General features: G+C 42.7%; 1 protein-coding gene across 4 annotated transcripts in view; it reads right to left on the bottom strand.

Annotated features, from left to right (window-relative positions):
* LOC140460761 (amine sulfotransferase-like) overlaps positions 1–18,577 on the bottom strand; it is a 121,187-nt gene that overhangs the window by 90,686 nt on the left and 11,924 nt on the right. The window contains exon 1 of one of the 4 annotated variants that reach the window (XM_072555453.1): positions 234–320. The exons of the other annotated variants lie outside the window; for them this stretch is intronic. The gene's annotated coding sequence lies outside the window, so the exon portion shown is untranslated. Of the gene's footprint in view, positions 1–233; positions 321–18,577 lie in introns of those variants that run through there. 4 annotated transcript variants of the gene reach the window in all.

Raw genomic sequence — 18,577 nt, 5'->3', positions numbered from 1 at the left:
GAAAAAAAACAAAATTAACATTTCAAATCAAGCATGTCTCTTCAGAAGCACCATTAAACTTGAAATCTCCTGCAGCATCCCCATCAAGCAGAAGAATCAATATTAAGCAATTCAATTTACCTTGCCCCTGCAAATAATTAAGTCACGCACAGTGTTCAATTTGTCTCCTCAAGAAACTGAAGTAACAATAGCAAATAGCAACACTTCTAACTTGAGACACCTTTCTTACTCACATCAAACACACCACTAAGATCACATCACGGTGTATCATGTAGTGCACAGAAGACCTCATAACAAATTTCATGATATTCAGTGCGTTTCATTCACCGATTGCAGTTCAGATATTAAACAAGGACAACATTTGCTGAAGCAGTGGTAAGCAATGATTTACCGTGTCAAGGATAAGGCAATGTAGCAATGAGGAGAGGTAGGTAAACTTCGGACTGATCACCTCGGAAAGTTGGAAGGTAACCTCATAGCAGTTTTCAATTTTGAAAAGGAGAGAGCTGTTGGGATCTGGAACATTCTACCTGAAAATCTGTTGAAAGGTGGTTCCATAAGGCTACAAGTGAGTCGTTCATGTGCTTGGGGCTGTGAAACTTACAAAAGATTACAGACAAAAAGCAGAGGTATGGGACAAAGCACAACACAAACAGCAAGTACAGACGTACGAGGATGATTGGCTTCTATTAGATGCAATGTATTTTGTCATGATGCTAATAAAGGACAAACATTGCTCTGCAAATTTGCAAAATTAAAAATTCATGAGAAACATTCACTTCAAACATTTCATGGTTATTTTAATTAGAAACAATATTGCAATTTCAGCTGTTGTTTAACTAAGTTATCAATTTTAACAAAGTTATCAATCCAGTTAAAATGGGTGAATTGATTCCTTTCTTTGTCCTACTTCTCCACTGGCACAACAAAATTTGAATTTAAAAGGAAACTAATATTACTGATTGCGTAAATCAGGCTGTATAAAGCTCAATATACAGAAACAAGACGGTCAGATTACTTAAGTCACAAAAAGTGTTTATTGGAAACTGAGCTTATTTGAACAAAGATGAAAAGATTACCAACAAAACATTTAAACTGTGTAACTATATAAATAATACACACAACTCCTCTAAAAACTCCTATAAAACTTTGTGAAGTGGTACGTTAAACGTTCTTTGGCAAATAACAATTAAGTGCCGATTAAAAGTTATTCACATATTATTACGAACACTGGTCTGCAGCTGATGACACATTCCATACAAGCAGTTGACAGTGGGGTTTAGTTCTTGTGGCACAATTGTAGTGTTCCCCCTGCCTCTGAGCCAGGAGGCCCAAATCAAGTGCCATCTCCTCCTGAGCTGTGTAATAATATCTCCTACCTGTTAATTAGGAAGTAGATTAACAGTGGGGTTACAGGGATCTTGTGGTGCAGTGACGGTGTCCCTACCTCTAAGCCAGAAGGCCTAGGTTTGAGACCCCTTGCCCCAGAGGTGTGTCATAACACCTTTGAACAGGGTAATTAGGAAAATATCCTTTGCCAGTGTGCTTTCAAGGATCAGTTGTGGTTGGTTGATTTCTCTTTTCATGGGAACAATGGTATAGATTCCAAATTCTCCTTTAAGAATCCATCATTTATTGAGGCCTTCCACTGGGTTTTCAATCCACAAATGTTCATGAGAAGTTCTTTCCAGAAAGGGAAATAGGGCAAAAGTGTTGCTCATGAGACACGTTATCTCAGGCGATATATCAAATCCAATAACTTTATGACTCTGTCAAACTGGGAGATATAATCTCTTTCTGAAAGTGTTTCAGTCCCCCCTCCGAAGCAGGCAAAACTTGAATCCGGGCCTTCTGGCTCAGGTAAAAGCCAAATAATACAGATGCTGGAACACTGAAACAAACACAGAGAAAACTGAAGAAGAGTTATGTTGAACTTGAAATTATAATTCTTTTTCTCTCTCCACAGATGCTGAGTTTTTCCAGCGTTATATATGTTTCCTTCTGGCTCATAGGCAGGAATGCTGCTACTGTGCCACAAGTGCCTGAATTATAAACTTCCCACCTTGGTGTAAAACAAGCCTGTGCGGTGACCGCAGTAACCATATGTTTTCAACTCCTCATGGAAAAGACCATTGAGAAGCCAACCTGCAAAATTTGCACTGCTTATAGTGTTAAAAAAATTGCAAGATACATTACAAACAAAAAAAGTTTCGATATAAAAGACTTTTTTTTATTTCCTAGCTCCTCTATCCAGAAACAGACTCTGTAGATCCTCATCCAACGATCAATGTGATTGGAGCTCTTGTACATTTCTGTGACTGAGAGTGACACTGATTTTAATTCCTGACTGGGTGACCCAAGGCCAGGCAGATAGGTTAGAAGCTGGATTAGTGGTGCTGGAAGAGCACAGCAGTTCAGGCAGCATCCAACGAGCAGCGAAATCAACGTTTCGGGCAAAAGCCCTTCATCAAGAATAAAGGCAGTGGGCCTGAAGGGTGGAGAGATAAGCTAGAGGAGGGTGGGGGTGGGGAGAGAGTAGCATAGAGTACAATGGGTGAGTGGGGGAGGAGATGAAGGTGATAGGTCAAGGAGGAGAGGGTGGAGTGGATAGGTGGAAAAGGAGATAGGCAGGTAGGACAAGTCCAGACAAGTCATGGGGACAGTGCTGAGCTGGAAGTTTGAAACTAGGATGAGGTGGGGGAAGGGGAAATGAGGAAGCTGTTGAAGTCCACATTGATGCCCTGGGGTTGAAGTGTTCCGAGGCGGAAGATGAGGCGTTCTTCCTCCAGGCGTCGGGTGGTGAGGGAGCGGCGGTGAAGGAGGCCCAGGACCTCCATGTCCTCGGCAGAGTGGGAGGGGGAGTTGAAATGTTGGGCCACGGGGCGGTTTGGTTGATTGGTGCGGGTGTCTCGGAGATGTTCCCTAAAGCGCTCTGCTAGGAGGCGCCCAGTCTCCCCAATGTAGAGGAGACCACATCGGGAGCAACGGATACAATAAATGATATTGGTGGATGTGCAGGTGAAACTTTGATGGATGTGGAAGGCTCCTTTAGGGCCTTGGATAGAGGTGAGGGAGGAGGTGTGGGCACAGGTTTTACAGTTCCTGCGGTGGCAGGGGAAAGTGCCAGAATGGGAGGGTGGGTCATAGGGGGGTGTGGACCTGACCAGGTAGTCATGGAGGGAACGGTCTTTGCGGAAGGCGGAAAGGGGTGGGGAGGGAAATATATCCCTGGTGGTGGGGTCTTTTTGGAGGTGGCGGAAATGTCGGTGGATGATTTGGTTGATGCGAAGGTCTGTAGGGTGGAAGGTGAGCACCAGGGGCGTTCTGTCCTTGTTACGGTTGGAGGGGTGGGGTCTGAGGGCGGAGGTGCGGGATGTGGACGAGATGCGTTGGAGGGCATCTTTAACCACGTGGGAAGGGAAATTGCGGTCTCTAAAGAAGGAGGCCATCTGGTGTGTCCTATGGTGGAACTTGTCCTCCTGGGAGCAGATACGGCGGAGGCGGTCCCGATAGGTTAGAAGGACTAGTTAACCAACAGGAGCTTTATTATGAAGGTGTTTGCTCTACAAATAGTAAGATTAGAAAGGACAAGTTTACTGTCCAAAATGGCTGATGATTTCAGCATTATATCGTGATTTCGTACTCTTAAACGTGACAGTCCACCATACTTACACAAAGACAAAACATCCCTCCCCTTTACAATGGTTTCTGAAATTAAAATATTCACAATGTTTACAATGTTACATCCAACAGTCAGTCAGTATGCTATTCTGGAAGTTATTGATTTCTGTATGACTGTTATGCACCTCATGCACCTGTTTACTTTTCTCATTGGGTTTAGCCCTGTGGTATTTAGATGCACTAGGAACATCATCTGTTGTTGCCTTTTCCTGAAATAACTGAATAGTCAGAGATTTGCACAATGTCATGGTATTTTCCAGTAAGATACTGTCTCCTTTACATGGTCCAGTTACTGCTCCGTTCTCAGGTGTATCCAGGTTTCCAGTGGCACAATTATTTAAGAATCTTAACTGATGCCACCCTGGCATACTTGTTCTGGTTAATAAGAGTTGATCTATATGCCTTCTCCATACTACATTGTCTCTCATCTGTAGAGTATAGAAAACCGATTAAGTCTGTGCTACAATGATGATTGGTACCAGTGGTGTAATTCCTCACTAGCACTTCTTAACCATTTTGTAAAACTCAGCACTTGGCCTTGCTCTCTCTATGGAAACCTGATTCTATTGTTTCCTGGCAACCATGTTTTGTTATGCATGGGTTCACGAAATCAATAGTTGTGCACAACTGACACTTTATCATGATTAATGCCAGCAAATCTTGACTTATCAAGTGGGTTGTGCACTGGTAGGTTAACAAAGATTGGCTCAATCTTAGGATAATGATCCTTGTTCTCATATTATTGCAATTCAGTCATCTCAGCTACATGACATCTCCACAGGAGTTCCTCAGGGTGGTGTTCTGGGCCCAACCATCTTCAACTGTTTTATCAATGACCTCCCCTCCATCATAAAGTCAGAAATGGGAATGTTCGCTGATGGTTGCAAAATGTTCAGCACCATTCACAACTTCTCAGATATTGAAGCAATCCATGTTCAAATGCAACAAGATTTGGGCTGTATCCAGGCTTTGGGCAGACAAATGACAAGTAACGTTTGCCCTACACAAATGCCAGATAATGACCATCGCCAATAAGAGACAATCTACCTTTGACATTCACTAGTGTTACAGCCACTGAATCTCCCATTATCAAATCCTTGGCTTACCATTGACCAGAACTCAACTGAACTCACCACATAAACACAGTGACTACAAGAGCAGATCAGAGGTGAGGAATATTATGGCGAGTAACTCACTTCCTGACCCCCCCCTCAGAGCCTGTCCACCATCTACAAGACAAGTCAGGAGTGTGATGGAATGTCACTTGCCTGGATGAGTGCAGTTCTATCAACACTCAAGAAGCTTGACACCATCCAGGTCTAACAGCCTGCTTGATTGGCACCACATCCATAAGCACTCCCTCCATCACTGACATTCAGTAGCAGAAAGGTGTACTATCTACAAGATGCACTACAGAAATTCATCAAACGTCTTTGGTCAGTACCTTCCAAACACACAACAACTTCCACCTAGAAGGACAAGGAACTCAATTTGAACATACTAGCTCGCTCCCTTACTGAATGATAAACTGTTAAGAATAGAGGTGAACACCAGGTTAGGCAGTTTCATTCACATCTGAAAGTATGTATCACAGCATCTGTGTCACATTGTACTGCAGCACTCAAATATTGCATTAAGACGATACGCAGGTAAAGTGGGCCCTTTAAGAGATGCTATCAATGTAAATGTTTAGTTTTATGGTCAATCTGAAGATTTGCCCTTACAACTTGTCAAAGGTAATGTTCTAACTTTATTGGGAAGAAGGTGATTGGAGAAAATGAAACTTAACTCGGCTGAAGCAAATTGCTTATTAGATTCTGAAACTGATCTGTCACAAATCCTAAATAATATGTTTCTAATAGGGATCTGGGAAGCATGGAAAAGATCTCTTTCAAATTGAAAGAGAATCAATGATGAGAATCAAGCAATATTTTGCAAGACTAGATCTACTGCATCACGCAATCAAAGGTCGAGCTGAATTACAGAGGTTCGTCAAGACGGGATCCCTTGAACCTGTTAATATCAGTGATTAGGCCACACCTATTATACCAGTGATAAAGAAAGAAGGATTCGGTACACACATGCAGTGATATTAAGATCACTATTAATCCAGTACTTTGTGCTGAGCAGTATCTGTTGCCTTTAATCAGTGCTCTTTTTGCTGGACTAGCTGGAGGTTAGCTTTTCAGTAAAACTGACCTTTTAGTCAAGCCTGTCTCTAGTTGAGTACAAATTCTGAGTCACAGAAACTCTTGAAAATTGCAACACATAAAGGACCATTCAAATACAAGAAACTTACATGTGAATTCACATCTGCACCTGTGGTATTCCAACATGACATGGACCAGATCTGAAGTGGGTTGGAAGTCATTTAAAGTAACCTACATAACACTTTAGTCAAAAGGAGAAATGTAAAAGAGCATCTCCACAATTTAGATACTTCTCTGCAGACACTCTTAAGATTATGGCCTAAGAATAAAGGAAGACAAATGTGCCTTTTTTGTCTACAGACATCCATGGAATGCTTAGGCCATGGGGACTATACAAGTCAACTTCAAAAGTAAACACCAGAATGGAGGCACCAGCTCAAGAAAATGTAAAACAACTACCATCATTTTTGGGATTGCTAAATTTGGCAGGTTTGTAACCATTCTCAAGCTGTTGAGCAATATATGATGCCAAAAGAAGAATTGGAAATGGAGAGATCAATGTAAAAGAGACTTGACACAAGCCAAAGAGACTTCATTAAAGTCAGAAGCCCTGACCTATTCTGACCCAAACTTGTGATTGCAACTACATGCAAAGCCTCACAGTATGGAAATGGAGCAGTTGCTGCTCACATATTATGCCATGGTGAAGAGAAGCCAATAGCTTTTGCATCAAGATCTTTTAATTAAGCAGAAATAAACAATGCACAGATAGAGAAAGAAGCTCAAGAACAAGGATTCTGTGTAATCCAAGACGGAGGATGGGAAAGATTTCTGGCTATAACAGCTGCTCCTTTTTTGAGGTGTTTTAACTGTTGGAGGTGATTTCCTTGAATTCCAGGAGCAGCAATTGCTGTTTTATATGCTGTTGCATTGTTTTGGAACTTTGGAGAAGAAAAAGTCAAAACAACAGCAGTTTTAAAAAGGAGAAGCACAGACAAAGGAAGTACATTGCGAGGTCAGCGCAGGAGACAGAGAAAGAAGGAAACCCACATTGCTAACTGACAGAGTTAGCTGTTACTGCCTTTGCTGTTGAATTCATGTATCACTGGACATCAGAGTGCGTCTGGAAAAATTACAAAACAGTGAAATTCACAACTGATCTGGAGGAACCTGTTTGGGAAAGGTCGCAGCACAGAAGCAGAAAAGTGGATTTTAAGTGCAGCCTTAAAATAAGTCTGCAGTAATGAGTAGAGTGGGTTCTTTCTTGATTGTATGTTATAATGAGCTATGTCTCTTAATTAAACTTAAAATATAAGCCATAAATATTAATTTAACGTGAAGCAGAGTTTTGTAGAGGAATAAGACGGTGCTATTTTCTAGGTCTGTATATTGAAAGAAGCAAAAATGGCCCTTAGTAGAGTGGTATGCTCTTCTTGTCGGATGTGGGAGTTTAGAGAGTGTTTATGGGTTACTGCGGATTATATCTGCAATAAATGCCATTGGTTGTGAATCCTATCAAATTGAATGGATCGGTTGGAGAGGCAGTTAGAGGCAATGAGGAAGTTATAAGAGCAAGAGGAGAAGATGGATGGCAGTTATATGAAAGGGGGAAAGTCTCAGATACAGTCACATAGATGGGTTAACTCCAGGAAAGGTAAGAGAGGTAGGCAGGTAGTGCAGGAGTTTCTGTGGCTATCCCCATTTCAAGCAGGTATGTTGTTTTGGAAAATATAGGGGGTGATGGACACTCAGGGGTATGTAGCACAAACAGCAAGTTTCTGCTATTGAGACTGGCTCTAATGTAATGAGAGGGGCGTCGGGTTCCAAACGATCGATTGTGTTAGGGGGGTCTCTAGTCCGAGGTACAGACAGGCGTTTCTGTGGCCAGCAGCGAAAAATCAGAATGGTGTGTTGCATCCCTGGTGCTAGGATCAAGGATGTCTCAGACATGGTGCAGAATGTTCTCATCAGGGAGGGATCAGCAATAGGTCATTGTACACATTGGAACCAGCAACATAGGAAGGGAAAAGGTTGAGATTCTGAAGGGAGATTACAGAGAATTAGGCAGGAAATTAAAAAGGAGATCCTCAAGAGTAGTAATATCTGGATTACTCCTGGTGCTATGAGCTAGTGAGGACAGGAATAGGAGGATAGAGCAGATGAATGCATGGCTGAGGAGCTGGTGTATGGGAGAAGGATTCACATTTTTGAATCATTGGAAGCTGTTTTGGGTTCGAAGTGGCCTATACAAGAAGGACGGATTGCACCTAAATTGGAAGAGGACTAATATACTGGCAGGGAACTTTGCTACAGCTGCTCAGGAGGATTTAAACTAGTAAGGTGGGGTGTGGGACCCAGTGAGATAGTGAGGAAAGATTTCAATCCGAGACTGGTACAGTTCAGAACAAAGGCAAGTCAAACAGTCAGGGCAGACAGGGACAAAGCAGAGTACAAGGTGGGACTGATAAATTAAACTACATTTACTTCAATGCAAGGGGCCTAACAGGGAAGGCAGATGAACTCAGGGCATGGTTAGGAACATAGGACGATGATATCAAAGCAATTATGGAAACATGGCTCAGGGATGGACAGGACTGGCAACTTAATGTTCCAGGATACAAATGCGACAGGAAGGATAGAAAGAGAGGCAAAAGAGGAGGGATAAGGGATTTTTGATAAGGGATAGCATTACAGCTGTGCTGAGGGAGGTTATTTCCGGAAATACATCCAGGGAAGTTATTTGGGTGGAACTAAGAAATAAGAAAGGGATGATCACCTTATTGGGATTGTATTATAGCCCCCCTAATAGTCAGATGGAAATTGAGAAACAAACTTGTAAGGAGATCTCAGCTATTTGTAAGAATAATAGGGCAGTTATGATAGGGGATTTTAACTTTCCAAACATAGACTGGGACTGCCATAGTGTTAAGGGTTTAGATGGAGAGGAATTTCTTAAGTATGTACAAGACAATTTTCTGATTCAGTATATGGATTTAACTACTAGAGAAGGTACAAAACTTGACCTACTCTTTGGAAATAAGGCAGGGCAGGCGACTGAGGTGTCAGAGGGGGAGCACTTTGGGGCCAGCGACCCCATATTCCATTAGATTTAGAATAGTGCTAGAAAAGGATAGACCAGATCTAAAAGTTGAAGTTCTAAATTGGGGAAAGGCCAATTTTGACAGTATTAGGCAAGAACTTTCGAAAGCTGATTGGAGGCAGATGTTCACAGGTAAAGGGACAGCTGGAAAATGGGAAACCCTCAGAAATGAGACAACGAGAATCCAGAGAAAGTATATTCCTATTAGGGTGAAAGGAAAGGCTGGTAGGTATAGGGAATGCTGGATGACTAAAGAAATTGAGGGTTTGGTTAAGAAAAAGAAGGAAGCATATGTAAGGTATAGACAGGACAGATCAAGTGAATCCTTAGAAGAGTATAAAGGAAATAGGAGTATACTTAAGGGGGAAATCAGGACGGCAAAAAGGGGACATGAGATAGCTTTGGCAAATAAAATTAAAGAGAATTCAAAGAGTTTTTACAAATAGATTAAGGACAAAAGGGTAACTAGGGAGAGAATAGGGCCTCTCAAAAATCAGCAAGTTGGCCTTTGTGTGGAGCCGCAGAAAATAGGGGAGATAGTAAATGAGTATTTTGCATCAGTATTTACTGTGGAAAAGGATATGGAAGATATAGACTGTAGGGAAATAGATGGTGACATCTTGCAAAATTTCCATATTACAGAGGAGGAAGTGCTGGATGTCTTGAAATGGGTAAAGGTCAATAAATCCCCAGGACCTGATCAGGTGTACCCAAGAACTCTGTGGGAAGCTAGAGAAGTGATTGCTGGGCCTCTTGCTGAGATATTTGTATCATCGATAGTCACAGGTGAGGTGACAAAAAACTGGAGGTTGGCTAACGTGGTGCCACTGTTTAAGAAGGGTGGTAAGGACAAGCCAGGGAACTATACACCAGGGAGCCTGATGTCGGTGGTGGGCAAGTTGTTGGAGGGAAACCTGAGGGACAAGATGTACATGTATTTGGAAAGGCAAGGACTGATTAGGGATAGTCAACATGGCTTTGTATGTGGGAAATCATGTCTCACAAAGTTGATTGAGTTTTTTGAGGAAGTAACAAAGAGGATTGATGAGGGCAGAGCAGTGGTTGTGATCTATATGGACTTCAATAAGGCGTTTGACAAGGTTCCCCATGGGACACTGATTAGCAAGGTTAGATCTCATGGAAAACAGGGAGAACAAGCCATTTGGATACAGAACTGGCTCAAAGATAGAAGACAGAGGGTGGTGGTGGAGGTTTGTTTTTCAGACTGGAGGCCTGTGACCAGTGGAGTGCCACAAGGATTGGTGCTGGGTCCTCTACTTTTTGTCATTTACATAAATGATTTGGGTGCGAGCATAAGAGGTACAGTTAGTAAGTTTATAGATGACACCAAAATTGGAGGTGTAATGGACAACAAAGAGGGTTACCTCAACAGGATCTTGACCAGATGGGCCAATGGGCTGAGAAGTGGCAGATGGAGTTTAATTCAGATAAATGCGAGGTGCTGCATTTTGGGAAAGCAATTCTCAGCAGGACATATACACTTAATGATAAGGTCCTTGGGAGTGTTGCTGAACAAAGAGACCTTGGAGTGCAGGTTCATAGCTCCTTGAAAGTGGAGTCACAGATAGATAGGATAGAAAAGAAGGCATTTGGTATGCTTTCCTTTATTGGTCACAGCATTGAGTACAGGAGTTGGGAGGTCATGTTGCGGCTGTACAGGACATTGGTTAGGCCTGTTGGAATATTGCATGCAATTCTGGTCTCCTTCCTATCGGAAAGATGTTGTGAAACTTGAAAGGGTTCAGAAAAGATTTACAAGAATGTTGCCAGGGTTGGAGGATTTGAGCTACAGGGAGAGGCTGAACAGGCTGGGGCTGTTTTCCCTGGAGCGTCGGAGGCTGAGGCATGACCTTATAGAGTTTACAAATTATGAGGGGCATGGATAGGGTAAATAGGCAAAGTCTTTTCCCTGGGGTCGTGGATCCAGAACTAGAGGGCATAGGTTTAGGGTAAGAGGGGAAAGATATAAAAGAGAGCTACGGAGCAACCTTTTCACACAGAGGGTGGTACGTGTATGGAATGAGCTGCCAGAGGAAGTGGTGGAGGCTGGTACAATTGCAACATTTAAGAGGCATGTGGATGGGTGTATGAATAGGAAGGGTTTGGAGGGATATGGGCCGGGTGCAGGCAGGTGGGACTAGATTGGGTTGGGATATCTGATCGGCGTGGACGGGTTGGACCGAAGGATCTGTTTCCATGCTGTACATCTCTATGACTCTATGATACCTTCACCATCAGTGAGTTAAATGCAGAGGTGGGCATTATTGCTATCAGCTTACACTTACACAATTAATTAAGTAATTAGTTAATTAAGTACACAATTAAGTATCAGCAATCGGACTGACATGAGAAAACTGATGGATTCTCTAGATTAGCTTTGCCAAATGAGTTGACTATCAACAGTCCTTGTGCAGATATTTTCTCCTTCAAACGAGTAGATAACACTCTGGCAATGCTAAGACAAGTTAAGCAATATACTGGAAATAACCCATGACTATTAAACAAGCTCACAGGAACTACCTCGAACTGACTAGATGATGACCTAGCAGTATTACCGCTGGACTGTTAATCCAGACGGCCCAAGTTTGAATCCTGCCACAGCAGATGATGGAAATTGTATTCAATAAAAATCTGGAATTAAGTGTGGAATAATGACCACGAATCCGTAGTGCATTTTGGAAAATCCAATCTGGTTCACAAATGCCCTTTAGGGAAGGACAATCTTACATGGTCTGGCCTGTGTGTGACTTCAGATCTGCAGCAATATGGCTGAGTCTTCACTCTCCTCTGGGCAATTAGGGATACTCAATAAATGTGGCCGTTCATGCCAAAAATTATTGAAAAAAGGTACCTTTATTGACCACTAGCAGTAATCACACTTGTACAGACAAGTTCACCTTTGGAGCATTTGTCTAATTTCTCTTCATGAGCTCCATACTCTTCAGTCTATGCTCATATATAACTTACGATCCAATGAGCTCCAACATTATGTAACAAGCTTTAGTGCAGTACATTATAAATGCCTCTATCCACTATTCTAGTTCCTCCTCAAAAATCCAAACAAATTCATCTAATGCAATTTTACTTTTAGAAAATCATTGATTTTTTTGAAATATGGCAGACTTCCGGTGCTCAATGGACACATACATTGTAATTGATACTATTGTAATTGATCTCCAGAGAGTAGTTCAGTCACTAAATGGTAAAGTGCCTGTAATTTTGGAGTCCCCAAATACAGTGGAGTTTTAATAGTGGGTCAATGATCAGTCCCCCAGACCCAGTGCAGCCTGACTAACAGGCCAGGCCACCAACTGGGTGGAGAAGCATATTAGTGACATCATTCTACAAGATCCAAGCCAATGTATGCACTACCTTTGCAGCCCTGTCGTTTAACACTCTCGTGTGTAGGCCACAAGGCGCAGAAGATTAGTTATCTTTTTAGTCTCATTAGTCTGCCCATTACTTTCTCTTTTCCAATATTAATTACTTTAAAAGTTCCTCACGAAGAATAAATCCTTGATCCCTCACAGGGAATGCTGTCATAGCAGATCGCCTGAGGAGGAGAGTTGGGGGGTGGGCAGAGTGGATCCTACGAGGAAGCTTGGCTGGTGGGTGGAGAGGAGGGTGAGAGGTATCAGGCAAGGCTGCCAGGCGGGGAAGAGGGAGAACTCAAGCTCAGGGCTAGTGATGGACCCGGAGGTTTTGGGGAGGGGGTGGCAATGGGGTCATGGGAGGGGGGGGTCTGTCCTTGAACATAGATATTTCTCAGTCAGACGCTTACCTCTCTATGTCCCTCGGAATGGAGCGGCTGTGTTTTGTTTTGGAGAGGGGGTGGCAGTGTGAGGAGGGGGGTTGGCGAGGGGAGAGGTGGGGATGGCAGTGAGGGGGTGGCGAGGGAAAGGGAAGGGGTGGCTTTAAGAGAGAAGGGGAGAGGAGGGGAAGGGAAGGGGGTGGAAGGAGAGGGGAGGAGGTGGCAGTGGGAGGGGAGGGGATCCATCCTCAAACATTGACGTTTCTCAATCAGGTGCATACCTCTCAATCTAATTCCCTCTGAACAGAGCTGCTGTGTTTCTCCTCACTCTGGAAGCTGAGCCAACAGCAGCTATAGGAGGAAGGCTGGATAATGTTATTGTAGGAATATTTCCAAAGCAGCTCCTCTGCAAAACAGCCCACAACATTTCCAGTTTCAAGTAGAGACTGAAATGGGAGGATTTAGGTTGTGAAATATATTTTCCTGATATTGCACTGAATAAGTAAAACAGATGGTTTTAGTCCAACAGGTTTAATTGGAAGCTCTAGCTTTTGGAGCACTGCTCCTTCATCAGGTGGCTGTGCGTTGGAAACCTGTTGGACAATAACCTGGTGTTGTGTGAGTTTTAACTTTGTACACCTAAGTCCAACACCGGCATCTCCAAATTAAAACAGATGGTGATGTTTGAATGCAATAAAGCAAAATTGCCCATCTCTAATGACTGAGAGGACAGTTTAAGAGTCAGCCAAATTGCTGGTTTTTTTTCAACAATCAACAATGGTTTCATGGTGATCCAGCTGATTCCCTAATGTCCTTTCGGGAGGGAAACTGCCACTCTTACCTGGTCTGGCCTACATGTAACTCCAGACCCACAGCAATGTGGCTGACTCTTAAACTGCCCTTTAGGCAATTCATGGCTTTGCCTGCGAGGCCCTTATTCTGTGAATGGCTGAAAAAATGCACAACAGTTGGGATAACTAATGGCAGTGCACTTAGTTGGCTCAGGAAAGTATATGGCTAATAAACTCATCATGTAAAAGTGCCTTTGCTTATAGTAAAGACTTCATGACCACTGAACTTTAAAACTATTGAAAAATAAATATCAAAAGCTTTGAAAAACCAAAGTCTGTTGGGTGAAAGATAAGATGATACGTCAAATCTACTGCACTAAGATGGTGCATTGTTCATCTAGGGAGACAGTGTAAACACAAACTGCTGAATGACATCGCTTTGACCTGTAACTGTCCATGAGTCTGCGAAATGTGTTGTTTTGAGTCATTAGGCGAAGCAGTCTTTAGCCTGAATTACCACTCTGCTACCTTTCATGTCTTTCTAAAATGTGATGAAACAGTTGACAAACACTTAATATGCGCGCTGCCTCAATATAATCTCACTACTGATTAAAACCAATGTGTTTCCTCACTAAATTCTGAGCTATGTTTCTGGTTTTTCTGCTTCCTCCTCAAATGAATAGTGTGCAGCAGTAAACCTCGCCATCTAGTGACCAGTTTAAGACATGACAAAAGCCTACTATAAGTGGCTGAGAAGTTGAGCCAAGTGGAATTTGTTTTTCTATGCACTCTATGAACTGTGAGCTGGAATTATGTATTCTGCAATGTTGGATGCAGACTGCCAGTCACATAGAGTCAGAGAGTCATAGAGATGTACAGCACAGAAACAGACCCTTCGGTCCAATTCATCCATGCCAACCAGATATCCCAACCCAATCTAGTCCCACCTGCCGGCACTTGGCCCATAGCCTTCCAAGCCCTTCCTATTCATATACCCATCCAGATGCCTTTTAAATGTTGCAATTGTACCAGAGTCCACCACTTCCCCTGGCTCATTCCATATATATACCAACCTCTGTGTGAAAAAGTTGCCCCTTGGGTCTCTTTTATATCTTTCCCCTCTCACCCTAAACCTATGCCCTCTAGTTCTAGACTCCCCCAACTCAGAGAAAAGACTTTGTCTATTTATCCTATCCATGCCCCTCATGATTTTATAAACCTCTATAAGGTCATCCCTCAGCCTCCGATGCTCCAGGTAAAACAGTCCTAATGTATTCAACCTCGCCCTATAGCTCAAATCCTCCAACCCTGGCAACATCCTTGTAAATCTATTCTGAACCCTTTCAAGTTTCAAAACATCCTTCCGATAGGAAGAAACCAGAATTGCACGCAATATTCCAAAGGTAGCCTAACCAATGTCCTGTACAGCCGCAACATGACCTCCCAACTCCTGTACTCAATACTCTGACCAATAAAGGAAAGCATACTAAATGCCTTCTTCACCATCCTATCTACCTGCAACTCCACTTTCAAGGAGCTATGAAACTACACCCCAAGGTCTCTGTTCAGCAACACTTCCGAGGACAGTACCATTAAATATATAAGTCCTGCTAAGAATTGCTTTCCCAAAATGCAGCACCTCACATTTATCTAAATTAAACTCCATCTGCCACTTCTCAGCCCATTGGCCCATCTGATCAAGATCGCGTTGTAATCTGAGGTAACATTCGCTGTCCACTACACCTCCAATTTTGGTGTCATCTGCAAACTTACTAACTATACCTCTTATGCTCGCATCCAAATATTTATATAAATGACAAAAAGCAGTGGACCCAGCACCGATCCTTGTGACACTCTACTGGTCACAGGCCTACAATCTGAAAAACAACCCTCTAACACCACCCTCAGTCTTCTACCTTTGGGCAGTTCTGTAACCAAATGGCGAGTTCTCCCTGTATTCCATGAATTCTAATCTTGCTAACCAGTCTCCCATGGGGAACCTTGTCGAACGCCTTACTGAAGTCCATATAGATCACATCTACCACTCTGCCCACATCAATCCTCTTTTGCAGGATCATACCATGATTTTAAATTTTGTTCCTAGATTAGATTAGATTCCTTGCAGTGTGGAAAATGGTCCATCGGCCCAACCAGTCCACACTGACCCTCTGAAGAGTAACCCACCCAGGCCCAATTCCCTCTGACTAATGCGGCTAACATTATGGGCAATTTAGCATGGCCAATTCGCCTGACCTGCTGATCTTTGGACTATGGGAGGAAACCCATGCAGACACAGGGAGAATGTGCAAACTCCACACAGACAGTTACCCAAGGCTGGAATCGAACCTGGGTCCCTGGTACTGTGAGGCAGCAGTGCTAACCACTGAGCCTAATTCATTGTTACACCTGCATGCTAGTTTTTAGTGACTTATGAAAAGGACAGTAGGTCCCTTTATACCTCAACACTTCATAACCTCTCATTGTCATATTCTTGTGTTTCTTCATTATTACAGAATCAAATAGGTTTATGTAACAAACTGATGACTTACAGTGACACATCCTTGGTCTTCATTGGTGTTGGTTGGTCTCCTCATGAATGTTATGTCATCCTGATACTTGGTTCATATCAACTCTTAAAGTAGTATGACAATATCCTTATATATCCAAGATGAAATTACATGTAACAAGACTAAAATATTATATATATGTGTGTGTGTGTGTATGTGAATATATATAAAAATATATATATATGCACATACACATTATTTAAGTCGATTTGCAACTACTTCATCTGCATAATATATAAGCAGTTTGACAATTCTTCAGGAACGCATGATAAGCAACCTTCTGGTGATCAAGACATCATACACTTGATTGTACTCAACATGTTTGTGTGGTGATCATTTTGCATGAGGTTATAAGGTCCATCAAATCATGGAATTATACAGTGCAGAAGAGGCCCTTCAGTCCATCAAGTCTGCACCATCAGAAGTGTACTACTACTTACACCAGTCCCACTTTCTTGCATTAGGCCCATTATATTACATTTGAAATGTTCGTCTAAGTACATTTTAAAAGGCTGTGACATTTCCTCCCTCAGCTACCCTCCTCAGCAGTACTGTCTAGACGCCACTATGCTCTGAGTAATACAAAAATTCCTCAAATTCCCCTATCTAAACCTCTCTTTCATTTAAAAAATATTTCCCATTGTTATTAACACTTCAGTTAATTCACCCTATGAAGATCCCTCACAATCTTACACACCTCTATCAAGTTCCCCCCTCAACCTTCTGTGCTCTAAAGAAAACAGCCCAAGCTTATCCAGCCTCTCTTCATAGCTGATAGGCTCCATCCCAGACAGCATCCCAGTGAATCTCTTATTTACTGCCCTCCAAGTATACCGCCATAATTATATTCTTCCTGTAGTGCAATGACCAGAACTGCACACAGTACCCCAGAGCTGTGGTCTAACCAAAGTTCTGTACAGCTTGCAACTTGTGCTCTGTACTCTTGCAATCAGCCTCAGCCTGAATGTTGTCCAGGTCTTGCTGCATGTGGACATGGATTGCTTCAGAGTGTGAGCAGTCATGAACGATGCTGACCATTGCACAAACAGCAAATGTCTGCAATTCTTACCTCAGGATGGGGAGAAAGTCATTGATGAACCAGCTGACAATGGTTGGGCCTAAGAGACTACCCAAAAAATTTCTGGAGCGATTGTGCTGTTGCTGGGATGATTAGCCTCCAACAAGCTAAACTAACTTCTTACGTGCTAAAGGAGAGTTTATCCCAATTCCCATTGACTCCAGTTTTGCTATGGCTCCTTCATGTCACTCCCTGTTAAATGCTGTCTTGATGTCAAGGCCAGCATCCCTCACTTTCTCTTTTGAGTTCAGTTCTTCTGTATATGTTTGGAGCATGGATGTAATGAGGGACTTAAAACTGAGAAAGCCTGGAGGAAAGTAGGTTCCATAGTGCAGTGGTTATCATGTCTGCTTTACATGCAGCAGGTCCTGGGCTCAGGCCCCAGTAGAACCATCACATTCATGGGCTCAGTGGTTAGAACTGCTGCCTCATAGCACCAGGGTCCCAGGTTCAATTCTAGCCTCAGGCAACTGTCTGTGTGAGCTTCCTCTGAGTGCTCTGGTTTCGTTCCCACAGTCCAAAGATGTGCAGGTCAGGTGAATTGGCTATGCTAAATTGCCCATAGTGTTAGGTGCATTAGTCAGAGGTAAATGGGTCTGGGTGGGTTACTCTTCGGAGGGTCGGTGTGGACTGGTTGGGTCAAAGGGCGTGTTTCCACATTGTAGGGAATCTAATCTAAACTATGAGCATGTGCCACTTGATAGTGCAATTGATGACACCTTTCATTTTGCAATTGAGGGTAGACTGATTGGATGGTCGTTGATCCAGTTTTGGTGGACAGTATTCTCCACCTTGTTGCATAGATGCCAATGTTATAATTGTATAGGAACAGGTTGGCTAGGAGCTTAGCTAGTTCAGCAGCACATTCTTCAATGCTATTGCCAAGCTGTCAGGATTCATATCCTTTGCAGTGTCCAGTGCCTTCAACTATTTATTGATTTCCACATGAAGTGAATCATATTCACTGAAGGCTGGCACCTTTGATGCTACAGACCTCAAGAGGAGGCTAAGATGAATAATCTGTCTGAAAATTCATGTAGATGGTGCAGCCGTGGGCTATACATAGTTGAGAAAAAGGACATTTGTGGAACCTTCTCCGCTTATGAGATGTTTAATTATCCACCATCATTCACGTCTGGATACAACAGAACTACAGAGCTTATATATGACCCGTTGGTTGTGGGACCATTTTGCTACGTCTTTCATTTGCTGATACACTGATTGGCATGTAAGTGATTCCATATTGTGCAGAATTTTTTCATCAGTTTTAAGGTATAGCTACTGACATGTCCTCCTTCACTCTTCCTTGAACCAGGATTGATTCGGGATGGTGGCCTTGTTCCAGATGTTAAAAATCACACATCACCAGGTTAGGGTCCAACAGGTTTAATTGGAAGCACTAGCTTTCAGAGGTTGTCACCCACCTGCTGAAGGAGCA

Source organism: Chiloscyllium punctatum, chromosome 3 (assembly GCF_047496795.1).
Source record: "Chiloscyllium punctatum isolate Juve2018m chromosome 3, sChiPun1.3, whole genome shotgun sequence".
NCBI classification, from domain to species: domain Eukaryota; kingdom Metazoa; phylum Chordata; class Chondrichthyes; order Orectolobiformes; family Hemiscylliidae; genus Chiloscyllium; species Chiloscyllium punctatum.
Note: the sequence above shows the minus strand (reverse complement) of the source record. Positions and strands in the feature narration are given on the sequence as shown.